The 7,123-nt window shown below is 36.0% G+C and overlaps 1 non-coding gene across 1 annotated transcript; it reads right to left on the minus strand.

Moving 5' to 3' along the window:
* Positions 1-6,660: 6,660 nt before the first annotated feature.
* Positions 6,661-6,744, minus strand: Trnal-cag. Its single transcript has one exon. It is a non-coding gene; the product is annotated as a tRNA-Leu (tRNA).
* Between the last annotated feature and the right edge of the window lie 379 nt (positions 6,745-7,123).

A 7,123-nucleotide genomic window follows, 5' to 3' on the forward strand; every position in this document is an offset into this window, starting at 1 on the left:
TCTCACAATTTTTTATATATTCTTTTAATTTTTTGTGCAGGTTTGGCCAATAATACAGCTTAGTTATTTGTTTGTAATTTTCGTCTAGTCCTCTATGGGCTCTGCAATGTGTTTCTTCTATAATTATAGCTTTATCTTCTGAATTTACTACATCTTGGAGGAACTTTCTTGTGAAGAGAAATTTATTTATGAAGTTTTCCTTTAGCTTATTTTGGATAAGGTATAAATCTTCTAAAGTGCAGTGTATTCCTGTGGTTAAGTGAGGCTGAATAAATTCTTTTAAAATGATTAGCAGATTGTCAACCGTATCAAATTCAATAATATGTCGGGTATTTTCATAAACTCTTACTAACTCATGAACTGTGAATCTCCCTTGCGCTAATAGTAGCTGCTGTTTAAATTGGTTTAGAGGCTTGCTAGTCTCTTGAATGACGTTTTCGAAACTACTCTCTGCTGAATGCTGAGTATTTATGTCTGATTCTGATTCTGTCTGGTCGACATCACTATCTGTCATATGATTTATTTTAATCCGAGATAACGCGTCCGCTACTACGTTAGTTGAGCCTGGCTTATAAATGATTTTTGGTGTGAAACTTTCTATGAAGTAATACCAACGTTTCATTTCAACATTTGGATTTTTTTGCGACATTGCAAAGGACAAAGGTTGGTGATCTGTATGTATTTCAATTCCACTCACTCCGTATAAATAATTTCGCAAATTTTTTAATGCCCATACAATAGCTAATAATTCTTTTTTATTAGTAGCATATAATTGCTCGGTTTTACTTAAAGTTTTAGAAATAAATGTTATGGGATTCCCATCTTGCGACAAAACTGCACCTATTGCTATGTCCGATGCATCTGTGGTTAATGTGAATTTTTTATTGTAATCTGGTTGTACTAATTCAATATGTGCTATTAAACTGTCCTTTAAATTATTAAATGCTCCAATTGCTGGTTCATCCAGCTGTATTAATGCTTTCTTGGATGCCCTTCGTGAAACTTTCCCATTTACTCCGCTCAGATATTTTGTTAAAGGTTTGGCAATTGTGGCATAATTTCGGACAAATTTTCTGTAATACCCTGTTAGTCCTAAGAAGCTACGTAGCTCTCTGATATTTTTAGGAATTGGATAGTTTTGTATTGTGGAGATTTTGTCTGGATCTGTTTTAATGATATTTTGGGAAACAATGTATCCCAGAAATTTGGTTTCCAATTGAAAGAATTTAGACTTTTCAAGTGAAATTTTCATGTTAGCGTTTTGCAATATCTGAATTATATGAATTAGATCTTTATAATGTTGTTCTATAGTTTTTGAAAATATTATTATATCGTCCATATAAACGTGACAAGTTTTCCCAACTTGTTCTCTAAGTATATCGTCCATTGCCCTTTGGAAAATTCTGGGAGCGTTCGTCAATCCCATAGGCATTCTTAGAAATTCATATTTGCCGTTATTTATGGAAAAAGATGTTTTTTCAATATCTGATTCCCTCATTAAAATCTGATAGAAACCTGACTCTAAGTCAATGGCCGAGAAATATTTCGCTTTACCTAAATTGGCAAGGATTACTGAAGGATCTTGCATAGGGTATCTATCCGGTATAGTGTTTTCATTAAGTTTCTTAAAGTCTATTACTAATCTATGCTTAGGAGTTCCGTCCTCATTTACTCCCTTCTTTGGTACTACTATTACCGGTGAATTATATGGGCTTTTACTAGGTCTGATTATACCTTCATCTAACATTTTACTTATTTCGTTATTAACGAAATCGTTAACCGAATAAGCGTATGGATACTGCTTGCCATATACCGGTCTATCGTGTTCAGTGTTAATCTCTCCTTTTATATCCGTTCTGAACGGTAACTGTAAATTTATATTGGCATGGTCTTCTTCGATGATAGATACCATTTTCTCTCTGAGATTTTCTAAATTGTCCTCTTTGTAGGTTATTGTGTTATACAATTTCATTTTTTTCAATTCAGAATTTGCATAATTTTGAATGTCGGATATTTCTACGACGGCGCGTTCAGGATTTTTGCATCCCAAACTTTTAAATTGTTTATTGTCGGATAATTCAACGACGGCGTGTTCAGGATTCTTTAATCCCAAACTATTCGAACTTTTAGTGTCGGATAATTCAACGACGGCGTGCTCAGGATATTTTAATCCCAAACTATTAAAACTTTGGATGTCGGATAATTCAACGACGGCGGGCTCAGGATATTTGAATCCCAAACTATTGACGGATAATTCTTCGTCGGCGTGCTCAGGATTTTTTGATCCCAAGCTATATAAACTTCCTTCTACCTTTACTGAATCGCTTTTCATTTCTTTTTCTTCTTCAAAATATTTTTTTATTATATATTCCTTCAACGGAAGGATGGTTTTTCCTTCTATAAAGGTTAATTTGTTTAAAGAAAGGACCTCGTCATATATTAGTTTCTCCTCATTGTCTTTATAACTTAAAGTCCCCTTTCCTGTATCAATAACCGCTCCGATTTTCTTTAATAGGTTAAATCCTATTAGTAAATCTGCCTCCATTCCATCTATTTCATAAAACACTTGCTTTGTGTTGAAAATTGTTATATTATGGAAATATTTAATTATTGAAAACCCATTCACTGTAGCAACTTTCTTATAGATTGGTAATTCATTTTATTGTCGTAAATTCCTTTTTTTATATAACAGGAAGTTGCTCCCGTATCTATCAAAACTTTTAATTCTCTGTTTATTTTTTTGTCTACTCTTTTTAGGTAGGGCAGACCTACTTCGGGGGCTGATCTAAAAAATGATCCTCCTCAATGTTATTTATCCTCATTGCTTTATTAGCCGGTTGTTCCGACATTTCGTTTAGTTTTCGTTTCTGCGCTGGATTGTCGTTAGACTGATTATTCGGGACTACGTTTGCCCTAAAATGCTGGGCTTGGCTATAATTGTTATTATTTCTCCTAAAATAACCGTTAGTATTCTCCCGATAATTTCTATTGTTATTATTTCCCCTGAATTGATTGCTGTTCTGTCGGTTCCGGATTTGTATAGATTCGTCTACCTCCATTGGTTCTGGGGCCTGATTTTGTTGTCTATTACCCAAGAAATAGGGTTGTCCCCAAGACATGTTATTCCTCTGCAAATCCCTTTTTTGGTCGAATGGTGAACTGTTAGTCCTAGGTTGTCGTTGGTTGAATCTTAAGGTATTAAAATTATTATTCCCTGAATTTCTGGGACCGCTGAATTGGTAGGCAAATTGGGCCCGAATGTTATTAGATTGCAATTCCTGTACCTTTGCTAAGGCATTCGGTAAATCTGGGGGATTCAATGAAAATAGGATTTCAGCAATGCCGCCGTTTAGGCCAGTGACAAAAATGCGTAAGGCATTGTCTCTAATTTTTTTATTTGATTCCTTGGTGATCTCACTGTCCTTTCCGTGAGTCATTATTGTCTTATTTATTAACAAGGTCATTTTCTTGTTAACCTCGTTATAGAAATCTATAATTGAAAGGTTCCCTTGTCGGAGAACGCTTAATTCCTGTTCTATTATGTAAATAGGTCTCTTGTCACTGTAAACAAAGTCAAGCCGTGAAAGTATGGCATCAAAATTTAGAACTGTCCCGTGGTTGGTCAGTGCGTCATGTGCTGGTCCTGTTATTTTGTTTCTCAAAATTGTTAATGCAATATAATATTGCTTACTTCCTTTCTTATATAACTTCACTGCAGTTTCTGCAGCTTCCCTCCATCCTACATATTGGTTTAATCCACCATTAAAAATTGGTAGGGATTCTATTACCTTCAATGTGGTGTCGTCTCTTATTGTCTCGTCTATTGTTTCTGCCTGATAATCCGATACCTGATCGGATTTAGTTTCTATTTGCTGTTTTAAATTTACAATTTGCTCTTGTACTTGTGAAATTTGAAGTGCTATCAATTGTTTGACCAGATCTGCTGTGAGATCGGTCCTTGCTTGAGAGTTAATCATTTTTAGTTTTTCAAAATCTAAAGTTAGCTGATCCACTTTTAATTTTTCTTATATGTTAGTTTTTATAATCTTATATATCCTAATTGAACTTATATATTTATTAATACAACTCTTGCTCACGAAATATCCGGTAGGGGTCGTCCTTCTTAGTTTGGCAGATCTTCGAACGGGTCTTCCTTCTTAAATTTCTTTGCTCAGCTGGGTCTTCTGGGGGTCTTCCTTCTTTGGCTTCGCTGATCGTTTCACTTTCTTTGTATTTTGGTTTTGTCGGTTTTGTTGGTTTTGTTTTTTTAAAAACTTTGGGTTTCTTTGGTTTTTTTTGTATTTACGAATTGCCTTGATTAGCTTTTTGTTTTATTTGTATTTTGCGTTGTATTTGTATTTGTATTTGTATTTGTATTTGTATTTGTATTTGTATTTGTTTTTGCACACCCTAAGCTCCGGTTTGTTTCCTTTTTATCTCACTTTTTTTTATCTATATCACACAGTCACTCCGCGTTTTTAATTTTGAAGGATTTATTCCATTAATTAATTGTCCTTCGGGTTTCGGCACGACGCAACACTTTTATCATTCGGTGCTTTTTAGACAACGTCGCCCCACGTTGGGCGCCAATTAAACAACTGCGGTAGCGGATTGTGTTTTTAAAAAGTTTTTATTTTACTTCGAACTTCACTGATATAGATTTAAGTAGAGGGTCACAAAGGAATTCCGGGCCAAGGGATTGCGCGATCTTAATATTTAGCTAGACTTTGCGGTGTCGCTGCTGGATCAAGACTGATTTGAACTTTCTGATCTTTGCATCGTTGATCCCTTTCGGGAATCGTTTTTCTATAAACATTTCAATTGATTTCGCCATCCCGAGTATTAGATTTCGTCATCCAAAGAGAGAACTGTAAAAGGCCTAAAGTGCAGGATCTGCAGAAAGCCGGGAGTGAGATTGTTTATGAGAAGCCGGGTGTGGGCAAACATTGGTTTTCCATTTAGGCGAGTGTCAAAGAATGGGATTGCGGCGGGGGCGCTTGAGATTGTACATCTTAGAAATCAATTAGGCGGAGGCCCAAGATTGAAATTGTTTTCGTTTTGGAAAACCAAAGATTGTTTACAACTCGTATAAGAGCTCAATGGAATTGGGTACGTTAACTTACATACATATATATGTAACTACTTATGTGTTGCGGAGGGTAATATTATACTCAGAAAAAGTTTCTTGATGCATGTATTATATGGCCATTTCCACTTGTCGCGAACGTACTTTCGTACGCTTTTGATGCACAACAAAGATAGAAAACAAAAATATACCCCAGGTTTTTTATCCGATTCGATAGCATATTGTTAGCACTGTGTTTAGTACAAAAGATGGCGTTTATCGACATTAGGTTTTCATAATGATAGCCATAAACAAGTGGTCGCGAGCGTTCGCGAAATAAAAATCGACTTTGATTAATCTATTAAAATGCCTAAATCTGCGAAACGGCACGGAATATTCTAAAGCGTTTAATTTATTTTAAAAGGGGATTAATGCTGGTTTCTTTTGAGTATTTACACAATAAATTATCTATATTATTTTTTATACCCGATACTCAACGAGGCAGAACGTTGTGGGTTGCTGCTGCGACCGCAACTCTACATTTATACCCGACACATGGTCAGTATGGCGCTCCTCCGCCAGACGGCGTGTAACAACGAACGACAAAGAGTGCGCTCGAGATAGACAGAAAATCAGTCAAAACATGTCGTCGGTCACTGCGTAGCCCCAGCAAATTGATTTGTTCCTTTTGGTTATAGTAATGACTCGATCTGGATTCGGAAATCTGGTAGATATGGCATTTTAATTTTCTCGTATCTTCAAAATTGTGGATGTCAAAGATTTTGTTCTTTGTGGGCGCAGAGATCTAACAGTCTTACAATCTAATAGACTTTGAGATCTATGGATGCTACAAATTTTCGTCCTTTGCGGTGGCGGACAGGGGTGGGGCAAAATTTTGAAATGCACTTGTCCATGTTCGATATCACAGGAATGTGGATACCAAATTTGGTTGCTCTAGCTCTTATAGTCTCTGAGATTTAGGCGCTCACTTTTAGCGCTAGGCAAAGCCGACCATGAAACGTGTGTGTTAGAGAGAGACAGAGCGAGAGAGAATGATATTGGTTTTATGATTCTGGCTATAATAATACGATCTGGCTCCGTTTGTGCAGTCTAGAAGATACCTGGATCTCTGGATACCACAGATTTTCGTCCCTTGTGGTTACGGAAAAGGGGCATGGCAAAATTTTTAAACAAACTCCAGTACGATATCGCAGGAGTCTGGAACTAGGCGTCAAACAAAAAGGACGGACGAACAGACTGACAGACATGGCTCTAGCGACTCGGATATTGATTCTGATCAGGACTTCCTTTTCGACGTTACACTCATCCACTTTCACCACAAATCTAATATACCCCAATACTCTTTTTGAGTATCGGGTATAAAAACATAATTAATTACAAATTTTAGAAGCCCCAAATCTATCAGAAAAAGTCGGCTAAGTTCGAAGCGTTAATAAAAATTATAGAACCTCTGTAAAGACACACACAATAAAACTGCAAGCGTTTGGGTCGATAAAGCTTCCTTTTCTGCTTTAAAATGTAAATATGGCGAAAACCTACAGGAAGGGCGTAAAAAGTGATACAATAAAAATTTTTGTCAGAAGTGGGATTCGAACCCACGCCTACAGAAGTAGACTGCGACCTGAACGCAGCGCCTTAGACCACTCGGCCATCCTGACTGTTAAGTTAACGAGAGTCAAGACCTCTACTCGCCCAATAAAATTAAAGAGTATTTTTAGAGAGTTCAAATCAAACAAAAATCAATTGCCAATTGGTTAAATAAGTTAAGTTTTATTCAATTTAGAAAATAATATCAGGACAAAAGTAAATGAAAATGGTTATGTTAGCTCATTTAGTTTTGTCCTTGTAATTATTTGGTCTCGGTGGAATTTTCAGCGGAAATGCTCATACATAGAAATTTGTACATATATACATATGTACATTTGATCGATACATATATTTGATCGATAAGAAGATACACAATTTTAAAGATACAAGAAAACAGAAAACGCAGAATCATAGAGAATGGCCATATCTAAATTCCTAATCTGGATCAGA

Source organism: Drosophila persimilis, unplaced genomic scaffold (genome assembly GCF_003286085.1).
Source record: "Drosophila persimilis strain 14011-0111.01,24,50 unplaced genomic scaffold, DperRS2 tig00000520-arrow-pilon, whole genome shotgun sequence".
Classification (NCBI taxonomy): Eukaryota; Metazoa; Arthropoda; class Insecta; order Diptera; family Drosophilidae; genus Drosophila; species Drosophila persimilis.